This window comes from Halichoerus grypus, chromosome 3, assembly GCF_964656455.1.
Source record: "Halichoerus grypus chromosome 3, mHalGry1.hap1.1, whole genome shotgun sequence".
Lineage (NCBI taxonomy): Eukaryota > Metazoa > Chordata > Mammalia > Carnivora > Phocidae > Halichoerus > Halichoerus grypus.
Window position 1 is genome coordinate 119,616,183 of NC_135714.1, and position 20,828 is coordinate 119,637,010.

At 41.5% G+C, this 20,828-nt stretch overlaps 1 protein-coding gene across 2 annotated transcripts in view; it reads right to left on the reverse strand.

Moving 5' to 3' along the window:
• Positions 1–20,828, reverse strand: part of MAML3 (mastermind like transcriptional coactivator 3) — a 395,961-nt gene that overhangs the window by 313,176 nt on the left and 61,957 nt on the right. The gene's annotated exons all lie outside the window — the stretch shown is intronic.

Below are 20,828 nucleotides of genomic sequence, written 5' to 3' on the forward strand. Positions count from 1 at the left end.
ATATTGAAAAGAGATTATTTAAGAACATGTGTCATGAAGTATTGAGGCAGACCTTATGCTCCCTCTTCTCCATCCTTGGAGCTGCTGGAAAAATTCCTTTTCTTATGGAGAAAATCAGAGGCAAACTTCATATTTCAACAACTTGATTATAATCCATATTTAATCACATAAGTGGGTCTCTACTTTCTAAATTTCAAACAATCCCCTTTGGTTTGATTCTTTGAAGAGTCTGATCTTTGGGGAGGTGTTTTAGAAAAAAAATGTATCCTATAGGTACTTTATAAAATCACTGAATTAAGGGGGAAATGTCTAAGTGTTTCATAAGTGAGGTATCTTAGCATTCCGATATAACACTCACAGCAGAGGAAACGGAAGCAGCACATTATAAGCCTCTTATGTTTTGATGAGGAAACCATTATCTAACACAAAATGTAAGGAGAACAAAATCTTATCCAAAGTTTACCAAATTAGTGGCATAAAAAAGTGCTTTATCGGGGCGCCTGGGTGGCTCAGTCGTTAAGTGTCTACCTTCAACTCAGGTCATGGTCCCAGGGTCCTGGGATTGAGCCCCGCATCAGGCTCCCTGCTCGGCGGGAAGCCTGCTTCTCCCTCTCCCACTCCCCCCGCTTGTGTTCCCTCTCTCGCTGTGTCTCTCTCTGTCAAATAAATAAATAAAATCTTTTTTAAAAAAAAGTGCTTTATCATGGACCTTTACTGAACTGTCAATGTTTCTATTGTTTATTTTTGGGCTAGAGGTAGCTTTTTGCCTTTCCACACTTGACGCACAAGTTTGTCTGGCTGATTCATGAGGGGAAGGCCGAAGGCAGAAGCCATCCGGCTTGAGTCCTCTGGTTCCTGCAGATCAGTAAGGTACAAGACTAGAGCCTTTCTAACTCTGCTGTGGCCTGGTCCTCTTTGGAAGCCAGTATTCACAGTATCGTACACTGATCAGCTTAGACTGTCCACCGTGAACACACGCCTTCCTTCTGTCTATCAGAAAAACAATCACCTCCTCTCTCTCATGACCTTCATCCCTCCTCACCTGACCAAAAACAACAGAACAGCTGTGCCCAAAAATTAAAGTGGGCCTCTTTAGGTTTTATCCCTTCCAGCTCTCTTCTAATTACCAGGAGATTTTCTCAAGACTCTTTTCAAATTGCTGGAAGGTTCCAATGACTACAAACTTCCTATCTCCAAGGTTTCTTTCCCCCAAATCACCATATGTTTAAATCACAGAGACACCAAATTTTTCCAAAAACCATGTCTGTCTGGGTTGAGGTTATTTCGACCCTTCGCTGACATGTAAAGCTACTTATGGGGTAAAAACTCCTACCCATAAAAGCATCTCCACCACTAAATGCCAAGACCTCATACAGAAGCAGAAGTAAAGACTTGCTTTTCTTATAGAGGGCTTGCTGGCAAAATTCAAAAGCCAGTTTTGTGATAGGTGCATCTATGGAAGTGAAAGTATGAATTAAGTTGACATTAAATACTCAGTTGTGTTTGGAATTATGGTTTGCTAGTAAAAGCAAACTTTCCTTTGTAAAATTCCATCAAGGTAGAATCCCATCTTTCTTCTTAACTTTTTTTCTGATACACATTGCTGCTATTTATTTTACTGAAGCAAAAGGAAAAGAAATATAATTACAGCACATACCAGTTGGCTCTATGATAGTGCCATTTCTCATAAAATGCAGCTGATTCGTTCTGCCTTTGGGAATCAGGATCAGCCTTTCACCTACAGAGCTGTAACTTCAAAATCAATGTCTCCTGGCTATACCATCTTCATGACCTTCTGGATTAAAGTCAGTCCAGATAGTATCTGCTGACCTTCACAAATCAACAGCCTTACAAAGCCAACATAGCTCGCTGTGAGCCTTTGGGCCCTGATTCATCCATATTAAGATTTTTGAAACCTTTGGCAGAGCCCTGCCTTAAAAGTCTCTCCTAGCCTCTACAGGAGCTGTAAATTTTACTCCGTCTTTAAAAAGCAATATGACATGTGAAAATCCAAAGCTATAGATCAACTGGGTCTGTGTGAGATTATTCTCATCATAAAATGGGCTTTACTCTGCCCAGTTCCCTTGCCTCCACATTCCCGGCACGTCCAGCAGACAGCAAGCCCCCTCAGGAAGCATACCAAAGCTCAGTTCCTGGCATGAAGAAGCTGCTTAATGAGTACCTGCTCAATGAATGACACCCCAACTTTACAAAAGGACTTACTCAGGATCTTGCTCCTTTGCAAGAGCTTAGAGAGTCAGGCCTCCTAGGGCACACCATCAGCAATGGCTGATGTATACAAAGTTTTCAAGGGCACACCCATGTGTCTCACGCACTAGGCAGACCAAAAAAGATGGGTGAGAATAAATACATCAGATGGATGAAACCTCCCAGATTAGACCCTGGCTTTTCAAGACTGGTGTGTTATAAAGAACATGGACTTGAGCAGCAAACAAACCTGAGTTTGAATTGCATCTTAGTGACTGGGCAGGACTAGTGACGACTCTGAGCCTTGATTTTCTAATAGCAAAAGTGAAAATACTACCTTTGAAGGAAGGTGCTGTCAGGAGTAAATAAACTATGAAGGAGCTAAGATAGTGCCTTCAGTAGGAGACATGCAATAAAGGCGAGCTCCTAACCTGTGCTGGTTTCCTGAATGATGCCTGCATCTCTGCTTGCTATCCATAACAAAGGTTTCGGGAAGCGTCATTCTGATACTTACGAAATTCTCTCTCTCAACCACACAGATCAGCAGCTTGACCCATTTGACATGTATGTGGACAGATATGCCCTGGGAATTCATCTAAAAGGAAGGAGTACTGCCTTACTTCGGCATTTAAGTATATTCCTACAAATAGGAGCAGGAAAAAGAAATCACATTGCTGAAAATGACTAATGTGAGCTTTGGAGATTCAAAGCTGAGTATTACAAAATAATAAATGTAAGTGTTAAGTGAATCCCGGTTGTGTTTCCACTAAGGTCGTCAGGGACAGGGGATGTGTCCAACACGGGAGCCGTGTAGGAGCTGCTGCAGAAAGTATAGCCTGCCCTGGTCGAGTGTGGCCAAACACTTCTCTGACACTAGCAGGGCTGCCCCAGATTTTCCCATCCTCCTAGCTGCCGCTGCCTTTCTGGGAGATCCCAACCAATTTAAGTCTTGATTAGTATCAATTTGAACCTAATACCTTTAGATCAGTGTTGAGAGATGAACCACAAATCTTTTTGTGCCACTTATTCAGACCCAGAAGAAAGGGATTTTATACCATACAGGCTTTTTTTTTTTTAATCTCCCAGGACTTCCGATCTTTTATGTAAATAGGTTAGGGCCAGCCTCACTTATATGAGCAACCTCAACAACAATATTCACGTAGGAATTCCTGAATGATGCATTTTGGCATGCTTTTTCTCCAAATCAAGGCTTTCTGGAAGCAGGGAAAGGGACTCAGGATAGTAATCAAGGAAATCACTAAATATTACAATCCCAGGGGATCATTCAGGATAAGATTTTTTTTTTTTTTTAAAGATTTTATTTATTTATTTGACAGAGAGACACAGCGAGAGAGGGAACACAAGCAGGGGGAGTGGGAGAGGGAGAAGCAGGCTTCCCGCAGAGCAGGGAGCCCGATGCGGGGCTCGATCCCAGGACCCTGGGATCATGACCTGAGCCAAAGGCAGACGCTTAATGACTGAGCCACCCAGGCGCCCCCATTCAGGATAAGATTTTATAGGGTGTGTGTGTGTGCATGAGAAAGACAGACAGAGAGAGAATAAGAAAGATAACAAGGAAAAAGAAGAGAAGGAGCAGAGAAGAAAAAATCCAAGGCTCTTAGAAAGGGTTCAATTTCCTCTATTGCTCAAGGACATGACTTGAGCTGTTATCAAAATGGCCAAGAGTTTACAATCTGTCACACAGATTCTCAGGGAATTGTTGGGACAGCCACAAAGTCAGGGAAAGGAGACAGCATAATGGTATTTACAATAAAACTTGCAAACACAATTTCTATACGTTATTAAGTTATAATGCCCCAGAATATAAAAATAACTGGAGTGAGTAGGGGAGTGGTTGATAGTACTCAATTCTTAAAACAGCACAGTTTTCTGTAATGTCTCTACAGTTCTGCCAAAAGCATACTCAGCTGCCAAGATCAGGCAGCTAATTCTATTTGTGAAAATAAATATAACAAGACTGAATTTCTTCCTGTATTTAGAAGTTTTCAAATATTTAAAATTTACACTTCAGGTAATACATAAATGTCAGTTTTAACATTTTATCTGCTTTTGGGAAACAGAAAAGGAAGGATAAATTGAGGAATAAAGAACATACAATAATTACAGTAAATACTATCGAAATCACTTCATGAAAAATACCATTTAAAATTAAAGTCATCTCAAAACAAAATTTAAGTCATTTCTAAATTAAGTGACCACTGTGATACTGCAATATATTCAGTTATAAGCTATGATCCTTTCAAATAAAATTAACTTAAAAAGTCATTAAACCACAGAATATTTGATTTCAAAGCTTGAAGATTTTTAAAATTTTGCATGTATAATTATTCTTGTACTTATAATAGCTATTCCCAAAACTCAATGGCTTGAAACACCATTTTGTTTTAGTGAGTCAGGAATTTGGGAAGGGCTCCTTTAGGGTTTCTTATGGTTATAGTCACAAGCCTGTGGGTGCTGCATCGTCAGAAGGCTCCACTGGGCTGGCCGCCCAACATGGTTCATCTGCATGGCAGGCAACTGACAGTTGGCTGTTGGCTGGGCAGTCCACTGGAGCTGTCCACCAGAGAGCCCACCTGTGGCCTCTCCAGCGTGGCAGGGTCAGAGTAGTTGAAATTCCTTCATTGCAGCTGATGTCCCCCAGAGCAGGGGTACCAACCAGCAAGAGTGGGTGACAGTTACCGTGGCCTTTTCTGACCCAGCCTTGGAAACCTTGGAAGTCATGAAGCTTCAGCTCCATTATTCTACTGGTCCAAGTAGTCATAAGCCCACCCAAATGCAGGGAGATACAGACCTCACCTTTCAATGGGAAGAGTGTCAAAAAGTTTTGGCATCATGTTTTACGACTGTCACAATGGCTTCCTCAAACCTTGCATTCTCTATCATTCCTTGCAGGAATGATCATTTGTGCCCATAAACATGAGTGCACACAAGCTTTTTGTATAGTAGGTGTTCAATAAATGTTTGGAAGGTAGATCATGAATACTTTTCTCAGAGGGAAGATTATGGCATGGCCCCTAATGAACTCACAAAGGAGTGATCGAAAATATGGGGCAGATATGAACACTTAACCAAGAGTCTATGCCTACACACTTTTCAGACTCACTGGGCCAGTTCTTAAATTTGTAAAGGAATGAAAATAAGCATGTTCAGTAAAGAGAACTCTACCAAGAGCTTACTCTATCAGCTTGCAAGTGAGAAAAATATGAATTTGAATCCTGACCTCATCACTTACAAGTTGGACCTTAGAACATATTATTTCAGGGGCTCCTGGGTGGCTCAGTTGGTTAAGCGACTGTCTTCAGCTCGGGTCATGATCCTGGAGTCCCAGGATCGAGTCCCGCATCGGGCTCCCTGCTCAGCGGGGAGTCTGCTTCTCCCTCTGACCCTCCCCCCTCTCATGCTCTCTCTCTATCATTCTCTCTCTCTCTCAATAAATAAATAAAAATCTTTAAAAAAAAAAAAAAGAACATATTATTTCACCCCCCTAAAATCTGTTCTCTCATTTTTCAAACAATCACAAATATTACCACATATCTCATATTGTTCTTGTGATGATTAAATGTGTAAATACCTGTATTTTTATATCACTATTAGTATTTTAAAATTCTTAGACCATTCCATAGAACATGGGAAGCACTCAATAAGTGTTAGTTATTCATTATAGCCCACTAACCCTCATTCTGTCCAGTTTCCGTCCACCTCTCTACCTTTCCACTCTCTCCAAACATTTCACAATTAGACACATCAAACTTCCAAAACTTCTTAATTCCTTCTTTATGTTCTGACAAACATGAAAAAGAACAATGAAGTGCCCAAAGCTGGGTAACTTTAAGAAAAACCAGGCTTTGTAAGATGCTTGACTAATCATATAATCAATAGGTGATTTTATCAGTTTCAAACTTACGTAAGAAAAAAATTTCCACCTTGATTACTGCAACTTCAGAATGTTATTGTCCTGTAGAAGGTAAAATGTGAAGTCTTTTTCCTTGGACAAGGTTCTATGATGGGATGACTGCCTCTTTCTTCAGTAGAGGAAAATAGGACTGAGAAACAAAATTCATGTGGTATGTCTAGAGGTCTGATGCTATCAAAGAATGAGCAGGGATGGTTTTTATAGTAGAGGGCCTATAGAATAGAATTTATGGTTAAATCACGCTACAGGGAAGGGTCACAGTGGAATTGGTTTTTTTTGTTTTTTTTTTAATTTTAAACTGAAAATGAAGCAGACTTTAAGTTCTGTGAGGTCAGGACAATGTCTGGCTTGCTCACCATTGTATTTCTGGTACCACTTCAGTATTTGGCACTTAGCAAAGGTTTCAGGGTATCAGTTAAATGAGCTGCATAATTTTATGTTAAAATAAATGCCTGGGAAAAGAACCCTCTAAATATTTTAACCTAAGTATTTTGACTTTGAGGTCTACAGACAATCTTATTTTAGCCTATTATAATCTTGTTTTTCCATTATGAAAATGTTTCTCCCTTCTGAAAGTAAGTTTACTTTTTCAGTTCACTGATGAAGATAATCCGTATAAAGTAGAACACACGCTTGAGGAGAAAAAAAAAAAAGGGCAAGCTTCAAAACTGAAGGCCAAACCCACAAAAACAAGCAAACAAACTGCTCAACAGATCTGCAAGGGACACTCAAGAACCAAAATGAAACTGGCCTTTGCTTAGCAAAACCCAAATTAGAATCAGGAGAAACAAGTCCTGCAAATAAAAATGACACCTTTGTGACAATGAACCAGTTTTAAAGCATCAACACAGAGGGAGCAAATGGCCTCAAATGAGCCACTCGAGAGGGGAGGGCACCTACCCAAGGCAACTTCTTCATGCTTTAGTTTATTGTGGTCTTTATTTGAACATGATTAAGGCTTGCACACACACGCACACACACAGATGATTTTTCCCCTCTGCATTTGGTCAAGGCAGATGTCATTTAAAAGTCATTAGTAAGTAGAATGCCCCTTCCTTCTCTAGAGGGGAACCTCTTCCATGCTAATAACCGTAGAGCGGTGTCTGGCCTGGCCAGCATCCTCGCAACCCAGCCCGGGTCTTTATGAGAACTGCCAAACTTCCCATAGCAGAATACAGTGTGCCATATAAGCAGGAATGTGGCATCTCTCTGTCCCAAACGCCAGCTTCCAGGCCCACCTGGTTAAGTCTCATCTTCTGTAGCCTCCTCTGTGTGTCAGTTCCTGGGGACAAGACATACCATGTCTCGTCAGTTGGGGAGGTTTCTCAACAGCTGTCTGAAAGAGCTGCCAGAGAGGACACAACATGTGTGTGACCTGGAGCACAGGCACGCATGCGTGCACAGGCACACCCACCCTCCCCCCCCAGAAATACCATCCAGGAAGGCTGCAAGGCTGCCCCGAACTTGTTCCATCCAGTTGACTCCGCCAGTCTTCCCCCTCCGCCCCCCCCCCCCCCCCCCCCGGTCCCCGAGATACATTCCTGCAGCTCAACAAAACCATACAGGAGCAAAACACTTGCCCAGCTTTCTAATTTTACAGCTTTTACACTGAAGTGAGACCCCCACCTCCTCCATGTAAATTCCCATGGCCTCTGTTAGCTTTGAATGTTAAAAAAAAAAAAAAAAAAAAGAATAAAGACACCTACTTTTTTAACATTGAGAGATCCAAATTGGCAGAAAATAAACACATAGACACTAGCCCATGCCTTTAAAAAAAATCAATTAGACCCACAGCCTCAGTTATCTTACTCTAAAAAAAAAAAAAGGAAATGTATTAGCAGACATCCTCTTTCAGATTTAATAAACAGAGAATCTTTACATTTATAATTTTACAAGGGTTAAGATAAAAAAAAAAAAAGAGCATCTGCCTTATGTGACCAGCCGGACAGATTTCTTTACTAATCATTAGTTAAGAAAGCTCTCATTCATTATCCAAAAGTCCCTTGGGCAGGCTTGGTGTGGGGTGCAAGAATGTTCCAGAATGTGATATTTGAAGAATGTGTTCATGTCTGAGATATGAGGCCATGCAGTGGATGTGGGGGAGGAAGGGAAAGAACAGACAGCCTGTTGTGATCCAAACAGCAACCACAAACACCTCAACATTGGTCTGTCACCCAGACACTTCTGGCTTCTTGTCCACAAGTTCCCTCGACAGTATTCATAGTGAAGAAAACCATTTAGCTGCCAATAATCCCTTCTTCTCTAGACATAAGTACCTCACAAACAGAAAATTTAAAGAAACATGGAAGAGGATAGGCTGCTTGAAATTGTCACTTTGTTGGCACCTCTTCTGGGTCCACACAGAAGATGTAAGAAGAGATAGGGGTCTGATGTGTTCATCTTGATAACAGAGTTTCCAAGGGTAAAATTTCTCTAAATTTAAATCACCATTCCACCTGTGCAACAGAAAGTGTATGTGTGTGTTCAGGTGGGGAGTGGGGAGCAAGCCTTAGTAAACCTGATGGAAAGACCAGAATCAACGGCTCTGCAACTGTCTGGTTTTCTATACCAATTTACATCTATCTTTCAACTTAGTCTCTTATGACTGTCCATCGGAGGGACTCAGGTACAGACAGATGAGCTTCTTGGCCCTTTGGATCTTTCTTTCCACCCAGCGCTGAGCATCTACTGTGTGTGAGGTCCTATGCTGGGAACCCACAGGAATATACGAGAACCAGAGGTATGGGGATCCTCAGCCTGCCATTCTGGGGGGAGAGGGTATATATGAGTGAACATCAATCAACACAGCTTCTGAAGCTGGAAAAAAGTCTTCAAAATAACCCATACATTGCTTTTTTGCCAACAACTCACTGTAGTACTTTGGAGAGCTCTGAAGAGGAAATTAATGAGAAGCCTTACGGGTTAAGTAGGAACCAGGGTCACCAAAACCAAATAGGAGGCCAGCTTCAGAGTGGGGAGCAAAGATACCAGAAAAAGAAGGGTATGTACTGTAAAGGAGAGGATCACTATTTATCTCCAGCTGGTCTCCAGCTTCCATCTGTTTTCCTTCCATCTGCAGCTCTCCCTGGTTCTTAGAAAACATCTCAGGCAGAATCTTTAACTGACCTCAAGGGGGAAAGAACTAATAACAACAATAATAATCGTTTACCACATTGAGTACTTACTATAGGCTTGGCACTATGTTCAATGCTTTAGACCAATCACCTCATTTAGTGCTCAGAATTCTCTCTCTGAGGCAGGTATTTTTGCCAATTTACAGATAGGAAAAGTGAGACTGAGGCAGGTTAAGCACCTGGCCCAATGTCACACTGCTAGCAGGTACAAGTGGCTTGTAAACCAGGTATGTCCTCTTCTAATGTCAGGGCTCCTAATCACTTCACCATGAAGGTTTCTTCTGAATCCTGGCCAAGACAGGTACGGATTTTCCAAAATTAACTTTACTAAAGAATTAAGAGGGGCTCCTGGGTGGCTCAGTCAGTTGGGCGTCTGCCTTCGGCTCGGGACATGATCTCGGAGTCCTAGGATCGAGCCCCACATTGGGCTCCCTACTCTTGGGGAGCCTGCTTCCCTCTCTTCCTCTGCCCCCACTCATGCTTGCTCTCTCTCTCTCTCTGTCAAATAAATAAATAAAATCTAAAAAAAAAAATAATTAAGAAAAAAGTAAAATATAAATACATAGAAAAAATAGCAAGTTAAAATCCAAGTCTCTTGTGCTGTTAACATCAAAACCTAAATGTTAGTCAATTAATAAGTTCACCAACCCGTTTTCCTCCTAGGGTGTTATGAAGGACATATAACACATATATATGCGCTTTATATACTTTAAAACACGGTATCAAACTTGCTTATTATTTATTCTTTCTAGGAATATCCCCTCTTTATCCCCCAACCCAAGGACTGCAAATATCTCAAATGAGATATTATGGTGGCTGAGGATTCTGCTTTAGATAGTTTTGTGCAATCTAAAAAAAGGTATTAACATTTAAATTTTATATCTTCAAAATGAAAATCTATGCCTATCGCTTTTATAAAACAAGCAACAGGAATAAAGCTAACGAATCTTCTTCACTGATGGAGATCTCAAGATGAGGGGTACACATGAAAATGAGACAAATGAGTTTTTTGTGCTCGGGTTGAAGATGTCTCCAGTCATTTTGTACTGACTTTGCACGTTTTCTCCTCTTTAAGGTCTCAGTCTCTGGGCCCTTAGAAGTCCTGCCTTCCCCTCTGCCCTCCTTCCCTTTGGTGCCCTTTGGTTCATCCAACTTTGTTGAGGCTGTTTCTATCCTTCTCAAGAGCTCCTTTTCTTTGCCATTTATTCTGAGCTAGCATTTGGCCTTTTTCACTTGTGGCCTCTGCAGGGCATCATCTTTTCCTGAAACCCGCCTTCATTATTCTGCCCCTCCTCGTCTCCCTTACAGAGTTTACGTTTCCTGAAGATGGGCTGCCATGAGCTGCGAGTCCGACTGGGGCATGGCTCATGTGCAGACACGGGATGCATTCTTATCCTCAGTAACTTCTGCAAGTTCTCTAATTTGCAACACCCTTAAGAATCTTCTCTTCCTCTCTTCACATCGAGAGCAGAAATCTTATCAATGGCGTTTATAATACCAATGTTCCTAATCCATACCAGCTTGCCCAGTCAGCAGTGTCACAAAAGGAAGCACAGTTGACCCTTAAGCAACATGGGTTCACCTATATGTGGTGTTTTTTTATTTTTTTTTAACAAATACAGTACTGTAAATGTATTTTCTCTTCCTTATGATCTTCTTAATGGTATTTTCTTTTCTCTAGCTTACTTTATTGTAAGAATGAATCATGTAATACATATAACATACAAAATATGTGTTAATCAACTGTTTATGTTATCAGCAAGGCTTCTGGTTGACCGTAGGCTACTAGTAGTTAAGTTCTGGGGGAGTCAAAAGTTTTATGTGGATTTTTGACTGCCTGAGGGTCAGTGCCCCTAAACGCTGCATTGTTCAAGGGTCAGTTGTAGAAGGCTATTCCTTCCTTACCCCACAAAATCTGGCAGCCCCATGTCAAAGTGTCACTCTAGTGGGGAGGCCAATGCTTTTATCCATCATATTGCCTCTTCTCAATATACTACTAGGCTTTGAGGTCAAACAGATTTGAATTCAAATTCCAACTCTCACAAAGCTCTGTAATATCAGGCGAGTCATTAAACCACTCCAAGCCTTTGTTTACTCATCCTCAAAGTGGGGCTGATGATAATGGCTATCTTATCATTGCTAAGTTATTTACTAGGGATAATGTATATCAAATCTTTGCACAAAGGACACAGAAGTAGACTAGCACTATTTATCCAAATAGCCTCTAACCCTTCTGAGCAAAGCAGAGTTAAAAATAAAGTCAAGTCCTTCTGTCCCCAAAAACTTCTGGAAATAAATCAGTCGCAACTAACAGTCTTTCCTACAAGTTAGGTCTGTCGCTTCTTCCCTTCCTCCCTCCCTCCTCCTTCTTCCTGAAAACACCAACATAATCCCACTCCCACACCAATTATTTCCCCAATTTTACCAACATGCTAATAAGCATGAGCCTTATGACCCCTCCCTTAGTGTAGAAATGGTGGAAGAACCCTAGAGAAAAACAGGACTCTTTTAATCATTACTGTTCTACACTTTGGTGCTTCCCACACAAGGCTTTGAGGAAAGCTACAAGAGCTCAGGGGCTGTCAATGGAACACCAGCCATGCTATGGTGATGAGGGTGGCCATTCTGAACTTCGCTTTTAGAAGACCCTGCACTCCGTCCAGTCCTGAAGCCTGCCTGGGCTTGATGAGCTATTTATGCCTTTAGAGGAAAATTTAAAAGATGGACAACTAAAGATTCAAAGAGGAGGACTAGAGCAAGAGTAGACAAGAAGGGCATAAAAATGAAAAGACAACCACAGAGTCAAATAAATTAAGTTTTGTCTCTGGCATCCACTGCCAGGATGACAGGAACTGCTTTGTGCTAGGCTCTAAGGGAAGGGAAGCTCCCAACTCAGCACAAATTCATCCGGGCCCATCCGGGGGACTGGAAAGGAAAGGAGACAGAGGGAGGATTTCCACCCCCAGGTCCTAATGACCATTGTCAGAGGAGAAAAGATAGGCAGGAGAGAGAAAGAGAAAGGTCTGGGTGGGTGCTAAGTTACTGAACTATGCCCACAATGACATATGAAAAACCCCAAGGATATGATCATCCAGATATGGGCGCTCTGTCTTCTGAATCCCATGAAAGATCTCTTGTCTTCACCAAGAAACCTGGGCAAGACCAAGATCAAGTTCTCAAGGTTCTCTCTTTTCTGGGGCTCACCACTGTCAGGGAAACCTCTGCCTCACTTTCCAGAAAGGAAGGCAACCTCTTCAGCACAATGGTCAATATGTAAGAAAGTAGTTGCGATTTCCCAGATGACCCCAGGCTGAAGAGTGAATTCTACATTACCAATGCCAAGACCTTCTTCCTATTGACTGCCTTGTTTATAGGCACTCAAAGCCAAAGAAGAAAAGTTAGCAGAATATTGTTATATAAATGTCTCAGACTGACCTATAAAACGTATGGCATCACGGAAGCTGTAAAGCACTCCAAAATACATGTTTACAAAATGCAAGACAGGTGTTTGGATTCATTTCAAATGTATTTAAGAAAAAAAAACAATATGCTACTCCCAAAACAAATACTACCACAGTGTGTGGTAGTTAATTTTGGAGAAAAGAAGCACATATAATCATTTACGTTTTTGAAGTAAAGGTTAATTTGCAGGAAACGGGAAGTTAAGACATGTGAAATTAACCTGAAGATACATAATATAAAAAATGGAAGGCAAAGACTAAGGAAGGAGCTAGAAGGAGCTAGCACAGAAATGTTTGCCGAAATGACAAACGGCTGAAATATCTCTTCTTTAGCTCTTTTCCTCCTGTAACCATCACACACAGAAGCACTGGTCGTGGGTCAGAATGTGCTGGAGGACAGTGTTAGTCCAAGTACGGTTCCCGAGCCCCATGCTCATCCCCAAACTGATCACGTTCCACACCCACAGGATAAGTACGGGCTTTGAAAGGGCACAGTCAGAAGCCTTTACAGCAATTTGTAATCGAAGGAACATCCAAGCAGGTGATCATTCTTCTAATAATTTATTTTTACTGTATTTTGTAAATGCATCGGTGCACAGTGGACTGGAAACAGCAAGGAGAGGAGGAAACCGGTCTTTCACTGCAGGCAGTTTGCAGAGCACTGCTAAAAAACCCAAAATCTAAAATTGCGGTTAGTAAGCACTCCACATGGAGTCCAAAAAAATATATGGAGATTTTCCATTGTTCACTTTTTACCTTCGATTTATATTTTCCCAATGCAGAAGCCTGCCTGGCTAGTGCAAAATAATGGTAAGAGAGGCTCCCGGCGACAGCACTCTAGCTCCAGACACCGATTCTACTCCAAGCAACAGACCTGGCTTTCAGCTGTTGATCTAGTCCCCCCACGGCAAAACCCCATATAATCTTTTCGTTTGCTTCTATGTAAAAAGAAATTCTGCACAGTCTTCTAGAGAGGAAAAAGGAAGTATAATGTTGATTATTAAGCACAGCCAAATATTTATATATCATTAAATGTAAAATCTATGAGCTGCTAGATGGGTTCTTTTCTCCTGCATGCCTTACTCGAAAGGAGCATGTTACAATATATGGACTGCATTGCATTCTCTACCTCTCCTTTCTTTCTGTTTTACTATCTGTGGTTATGGCAATATCACTTCTACCTTCTAAACATATTTTAGACTTCTGCCTAGAATTGTTTTGCCCCTGAAATTCTGTTTATGAAGAGGTGTGGATATAAAAAATGACTTAATGTCATAACATTAAACACATCAAGAAAATGAAAACACACATAAACATTCGTACATGAGCACAAATGTAAACATACATCTACAACACACTCCTGAAGTCCCACCAGCAAAATCCTCACCAACTCACTGTGTTATCACTGAGAAACCATATATATGCCCAAAGACCAGAAGGCAACAACGGTCTCATTAGTTACCATCACTAAGTGTTTACTGAAATAAAACTTTTTAGCTACTGCCCTGGTTATGTATTAAGCAAGTCAGTTTCAAGTTCAATATGTAAAATGCAAATTTCACTAAATATGCAGGCATTGATTGGCTGCAGAAGGGAGGAGCACTTATATTGGGAGAGCTGAGGAAGAAATAGATGGGGAGGTGCAAACAAGGATTTTTGAAATCCCATTAGTAAACAAACACTGGAATCTTACTGGCCTGATTTTATCGAATGGCTTTAATATTCCGCCGCTGCTACAAATGCTGGGGTCATTGCGTGGGAAGGCAAGACACCGAGCTCAAGCTCTACACCACTGAAGCATGTGAACAGTGAATGCCTGCCCCTAGATCTTCATAAACAGGGCCTTTCCCATCAAAGACCTTTGTGGAATGGAGCTTGTTGTTTATCCTGCTTTCTTTTTCTATTAGGTTTACTTTCCCGATGCTAAACCCTGTCAACTTTACTGCCCAGAAACCTGTCTTCAGAATAGGACTTTCTGCTTTGAAGACTCCTTTTAAGAAATGTCAAGGGGCAGTAAACATAAAATGGGATCCATAGCACCACCAATGACAACAAAAACGGGGCCCAAGCTAATCAGCCTCCTCCATAAAACACACGCTCTGTCTCTGTCTCTCTCACACACAGTAGCAGCCCAATAAGATCTGTGGAGTGAATGTAAGCAACAGAGTAGGAAGCAGCTGAAAAGAATTCCTGCTGTGTTCTCCCCTCATGTCTCCCTCCCAGTCAAAAGGGTTCAAGAAAAGAATGTTTTATTACACACCGCTGTTCACGATGAGCACTGCAAGTTTATTCTGCCTGGGGGCCCAAGTGGGGCGAGTTTGGTCATCTCCATATGTTCTCAAAGTGAAATTCTTCCCTTTCATTCTTCAGGCCTGGTCTAATTTAAAGCAAGCCAGAGACACAGCATCCACACAGGGCAAAGCAGCAGGCCCACTCGGAGAGGGAAGTGGGCCCACAGCACAGGATCCACCCCAACAGAATGTGAGCGATGGCTTACTCCTACTTGCCTCCCAGTGTCCTTCCTCCTTACCTGTAGCTGCCTGGGCCTCACATGGGGTTCTGCTCACAGTCAGTGCGGCCCCCACGGCCACAAGCCTACATCAGGAAGGCCTTGGGGGTCCACAGCCTACGACTTCAAGCTCACAAGCGAAGTCCGTCTCAGCGAGATCAGGAGATGAAGGTTCAAATGAGGCACTGACCGATGCACCCACCAGGCTTTCCCCAGAACATAACTAAACCACTTAGGGATTTTTTTAAGAAGAAGCTGAGGGGTGCCTGGCTGGCTCAGGGGATAGAGCGTGCGACTCTTGATCTTGGGGTTGTGAGTTCAAGTTCCATGTTTGGTGTAGAGATTACTTAAAAATAAAATCTTAAAAAATAATAAAATAAAATAAAGAAATAGAAAGAAACTGAACTTGCAACTTGTGAAAACTGTTACAAGTGCACCCTAAGGCTGGAGACCAGAATAAGACTCCTGGGCCTCACGGGGGCTCGCCTCATACCAACAGCCAGGAAAAGGTTCTGTTTACAAGTCAGTTGTACTCCTGAGGCTCTGTCTAGCAGACAATCTCTGAAAACAGGTGAGGCTAGCCAACAACACTAGTAACATGGGGTATGTTACTATTATGTTTTTAATAACAATCATCTTACACGTGTATACTTGCTTACCATTCGTTCTTGCTTACCATTCGTTCTATGAACAATTTCATTTTGTATTCACAACAAACCTAGGAGGGAGATGGGTAGAAATTACCATCCCCATCTTATGGAAGAAGAAACCAAAGCTCAGGATTGCTAAGTGATTTTCCAAAACAACCTGGCTAGTAAACTGAAAATAAAGCTCAGGTCGTGTCTCTTTCCACTACATCCCAGCCTATCTTCAGAAAGAAGACTTAGCTTTTTAGAAGCAGTTAAAACATTTCTCCCGTTTTTCCCCATATTGCCCATTTTTCTTAAGTATGGGAAGAAAACACCCACCACTACTTTCATCCATATAACCAATGCTCCGTAAGTCACATCTGAATCAAAGAACACTCCCACCACATGCCATTTCAACTTCATCTTTCTTGCTCTGGGCCAGATTTAGGGGGTTACATGTGTCTAATATAGAATCTTAAGTAGTTGTGAAAACAGGAAGGAATACAGATGAATATACCCCTTGTTTGCATCAATGTCATTTGGACTCCTCGGACCTGACACTTGAGACTTTCCTGAATCGTGTGCTTTGTCAAATATGCACGTCTGTCTGCGAAACTTACGCCACCAGGCTGCCATCCTCCTTTCTAGAAACTCCAGATATTCTTTAGTTTTACCTCACTCCCTTTTACCAGAAGGTTCCCCGGAGTAGCCAAATGATGTTTTGTCAGCGGCAGGGTCTCGGGTTTTTGTTTTGTTTTAAAATCAGCGTGCCGTCCCCCACCTCTCCCAGGCTGTTAGTAGGCATTTGGCCCGCTCCACTCCTCCTCCAGGCCTGACTTCTCTCCCACACACTGGCTCCTGCAGGCTTCAAAGAAGCCCAGTGGCAAAAGAAACACCTAGATTTAAAAATAAAAAACAACCTGCTGATAGTGGAACTCAGTTCTAGGAGTATCAGGTACAACTCACTGTTAACCTTGCTGCCAACAGAGAACGACCAAACCCATCTCCCTGATTCAGGTTATTTCCAGAAGTTTTAAAATCTATGATATGTCAACATCATTTGCACTTAATACTGAATGAATAAATGAATGAATGAATGACTACTCTTATCCTATAATATGCACTTAAGAGAAACTTTACCAGACTCTTACTGAAAATATAAATTACTGGACAAGCAAAGGTCAATGACTACTCAGATGTTTACCCTTCAGCGGCACATACACCTTTAAAGCCATGTTTACATGTCTTGTCACAATCATTTAAATGTTTTACTTGCTTACAAAATTTTTCTCAACTATTTTTTATGATGTGCTGTCCTATGAGCAATGTGATGTGCATGAACACACAGGTAATGAACACGGTGTGATGCTGACACTTCGTCATTCTAAAGATCAGACTCCTCAAAGACAATTACGATGTTGCTTCTTTCAGTATGCATTTTCCACCGGTAGATCAGCCATTTTAAAGTTTATTTCTTCCTAAATTCTACAACTTCCTGTATCTGAGTATGTCTCAGATTTCCCCGTCATCACTTCATTCCTAATATTCCAGTTTTCACAAGTTACTAGGAAGCATGACCTTAAGCCAGCATTTATTTCCTGACCTCCAAAATGAAAAAGATTCATAAACAAAACAAAAAAAAGAGAGAGAGAGAGAAAGAGGAAGTTTTAGCAACTATTTTTGGACCCCATAAACAAAGCTGTTTTTTCCAGAGAAAGAGAATCCTTTAACCTACTTTGAGGACTAAAACATGGCCTGAACACATTTGTGGTCAATGTTTTATCATTAGATGGAAAAGTATAAAAGTACAATATTTAAAATGCTATAGTTTTTTTTTTTTCTTACAATTAGCAGCCGCCTAGTCCAATAGTAACCTTAGAAAATATTATTTTTTTAAAGAGGCTAGTTGACACAGTTTAGTGTCGGGGGACTGTTCTTGCTACTGAGGCTCGGTCGCTGGGTGATCATTTGGAAATGTTCCTCGTAAAATGCCCTCGAAGGCTTTCTGCATCTTAGTATCTGCTCCCAGGACCACACAAAGCTCTTAACAGGCTGTGAACAAGCTCACAAAATCAAGGATTTGTTGACCTACCAGCCACAGCATAGAGAAACCAAAAGGTCTACCTAGCTGTTGTCTAACCTGTTTCTGTGTTTTCTTTGCTTATTTCTTCCCAAGCTCTTCACAAACAGGTAATGGGTAGTTAAATATTTGGGACCAGTTACTCATCTTGCTTTGCAGTCAAGGGCTAGCCCCAGTGAAGCAGCCAGGAATTTCAAAGGGCACCCCTGGTTTGGATCAGTTTTACAGGGGACAGAGCCCGGACCCAAGGGCACCCTTATAAAACTCAGGAGGCCATGACTTCATTCCCGGCCCCGGGTTACCTGAGCCACACTGTGCATACACAATAGCTATTAGTCCTCAATCATAAGGCAAAAAGAGTTCTCTACTTGGCCCCTATCTGACTCTCTCAGAAAAAGGAAAACAAGAGATAGGTCCCTGCACTGGTTCCTCCCACTTTTTATTAACTCCTGCTCTCTGTGCCTGTGCACAAGCTACTTAGACAAGTCATGTTTTGGGAGCTGCTTGGCCAAAGCAGGCGACACGTTGTATGAAACTGAGAACTCTGAAAATACTTCTGATTTCTTGTCTCTCGCACAAGCGCATGCTTCACCCACATGCACCTTGCCATTTTCATTTATGACATGGTTTCAGAATAAAGACTGAGGCACCCATGCTGCCTAGAAACACTCGAAATCCTACCTGTTGGGTATAGCTGGTGCCTTCGTTTAGGGTCACATTTTCCCGGAGACTCTAGCTCCAGGGATCCTGAAAACCATCCTTTTTAACTGTTCTGTATCTGTGGCCATTTGTCCCACAGATTGCTTCTTCGGCCTCTAACATCTTTGCCAGTCAAAACTTAGGCTTCCTCCTGTCACTACTACTGGTCACAGTTTACTAAAGGAAATTCTGGCCCTAACTAAATTCACGTAAACTTTCCATTTCACCAGGATGCCTTCTTTTCTTGGCTTCAGCACAAATCTTCTGATTCTAAGTAGCGGCTCTTAAAGGCCCTCCATGTGTGTTTGTTTTCCGATTTGAGAGCATCTCTCTGCACATGCATAAAACATTAAAAGCTTCAGTCACGTGTCCAAAGTCGCTCTAAGCTGGGAAGAGCTGGTATTCAGAGGGGGCTCTGCCACCCCCCGCCATGGGCTCTGCCTCCCAAGCATGGCTAGAAGACCCTGTCCCCTTGCTGTCCACTGAAACTTTACTTTCTTGAATTCCACTTTGGTAAACACACATTTTCTGACTCGAACTCTCACCAGTTCAGCTCTGGTATCGATTTCTTTTCTTTTCTTTTCTTTTTTGTCTCACAGTAGAGTTAAATAGCACACTATCTAGTCGTCACAATGCTTCAAAGGGCTTCTACCTGTTTTCTTTCAATGAACTTCTCAGCATTCATGTGAGAACAGAGAGGACCAGGACACTTAAAATACCATAAACTGTGTGACTGGCTTCAGATCTTACAGGTATGGCAGACATGGAACTAAAATGCCAGCTTCCAGACTCTCACAGATACGGTTAATTCATCAATACGACTCTGTCCCGTGAATAGATAGTAAACATAAATTGGGTCTGAACCACATAAAAGAGAAGGAGGGGTATGGCAGGCTAATGAATGGTGAACTACGTCTCTAGAACTTTTCTTTCTGTTTTTGACTGTGCCTCTACATTTGACTCACTTAGGAAAAAGAATGAAAACACAAAAAAAGACCCTTCTGCTAATCCCTTCCCTGTATTATAAACTTGCATTTTTTGTGTGTGATTCTAAGTTCTTTCACTGAAATCATGTTCTCTAGTTGTCAGCAGAGGGTCCGTGCTATCTTGTACATCTTGCCACTGATTATCACTTTAAATACTCATCCCTGTCAAGGCATCCCATTCTAACCCAAAGAAAATATCCCATTAAGCAATATTTGCCCTGACATTCTGCTATTTGGGGATCTGTACCATTTTTAGTTTTCCACTGTTGTAAATAATGCTGCCACAGGAAACTTCGTTCTTTACAATTATTTGGGGTTTTCTATGCTTTTAAGGCTACAAAAAGTAACATTTTAGCTCTTCTTACCTATTGCAAGATTCTTCTCTGGATATAGATTACCCTTTTGGAAAGTATCAGCAAAGTGCAGGTGAAGGTGTTTTCCCACACTGAGATCAACACTGGGTTGGAAACTTCTATTTACTTTGTTTCCAGTCTTCTAGGCAAACAACTTCACCTTAAAGTTGTCTTAATATATGCTTAAAAAGAGGCACTGTGAATAGTGAAGGAGATAGTTTACACAGGATGGAATACAGACCTTAAATTATCATTCTGAAAAGTGCTAACCCTAGTTAGGAGTTAAAGAAACATATATTAAGACAACTTTAAGGTGAAGTTGTTTGCCTAGAAGACTGGAAACAAAGTAAATAGAAGTCTCAAACCCAGTGTTGATCTCAGTGTGGGAAAACATCTTCACCTACACTTTGCTGATATTTCCACAAAGGGTACCCTATATCCAGAGAAGAATCTTGCAATATATAGGTAAAATAATTAAAGCTTTTAAGAGTCATACCATAGGTGGGAAAAGGTGTCAAAGTAATTGTTTAGTCATGACTACGCTATCAACTCTTTAGGACAAAAGCCAGACTTCTCTACTCAAGGAAAGTGGTAATTATTTCGCCTTCTGGAAATGAGTAACAATCATAAATATTTATTAACAGGTTCACAGATATGCAAAACTGTTCACACAAAATTGACCGGGTCAAAGGGAGAAGGACCTTTCCCTCCTCCCTCACTTCATTCTCCATCATTCACTTAACCACCCACCCCTCTTCTTCCAAACACCAATCTCTTCATCACATCAGAGCTGCCCATCCATTCATGCAGAGCACAATCTCATAATCTTCTTTGA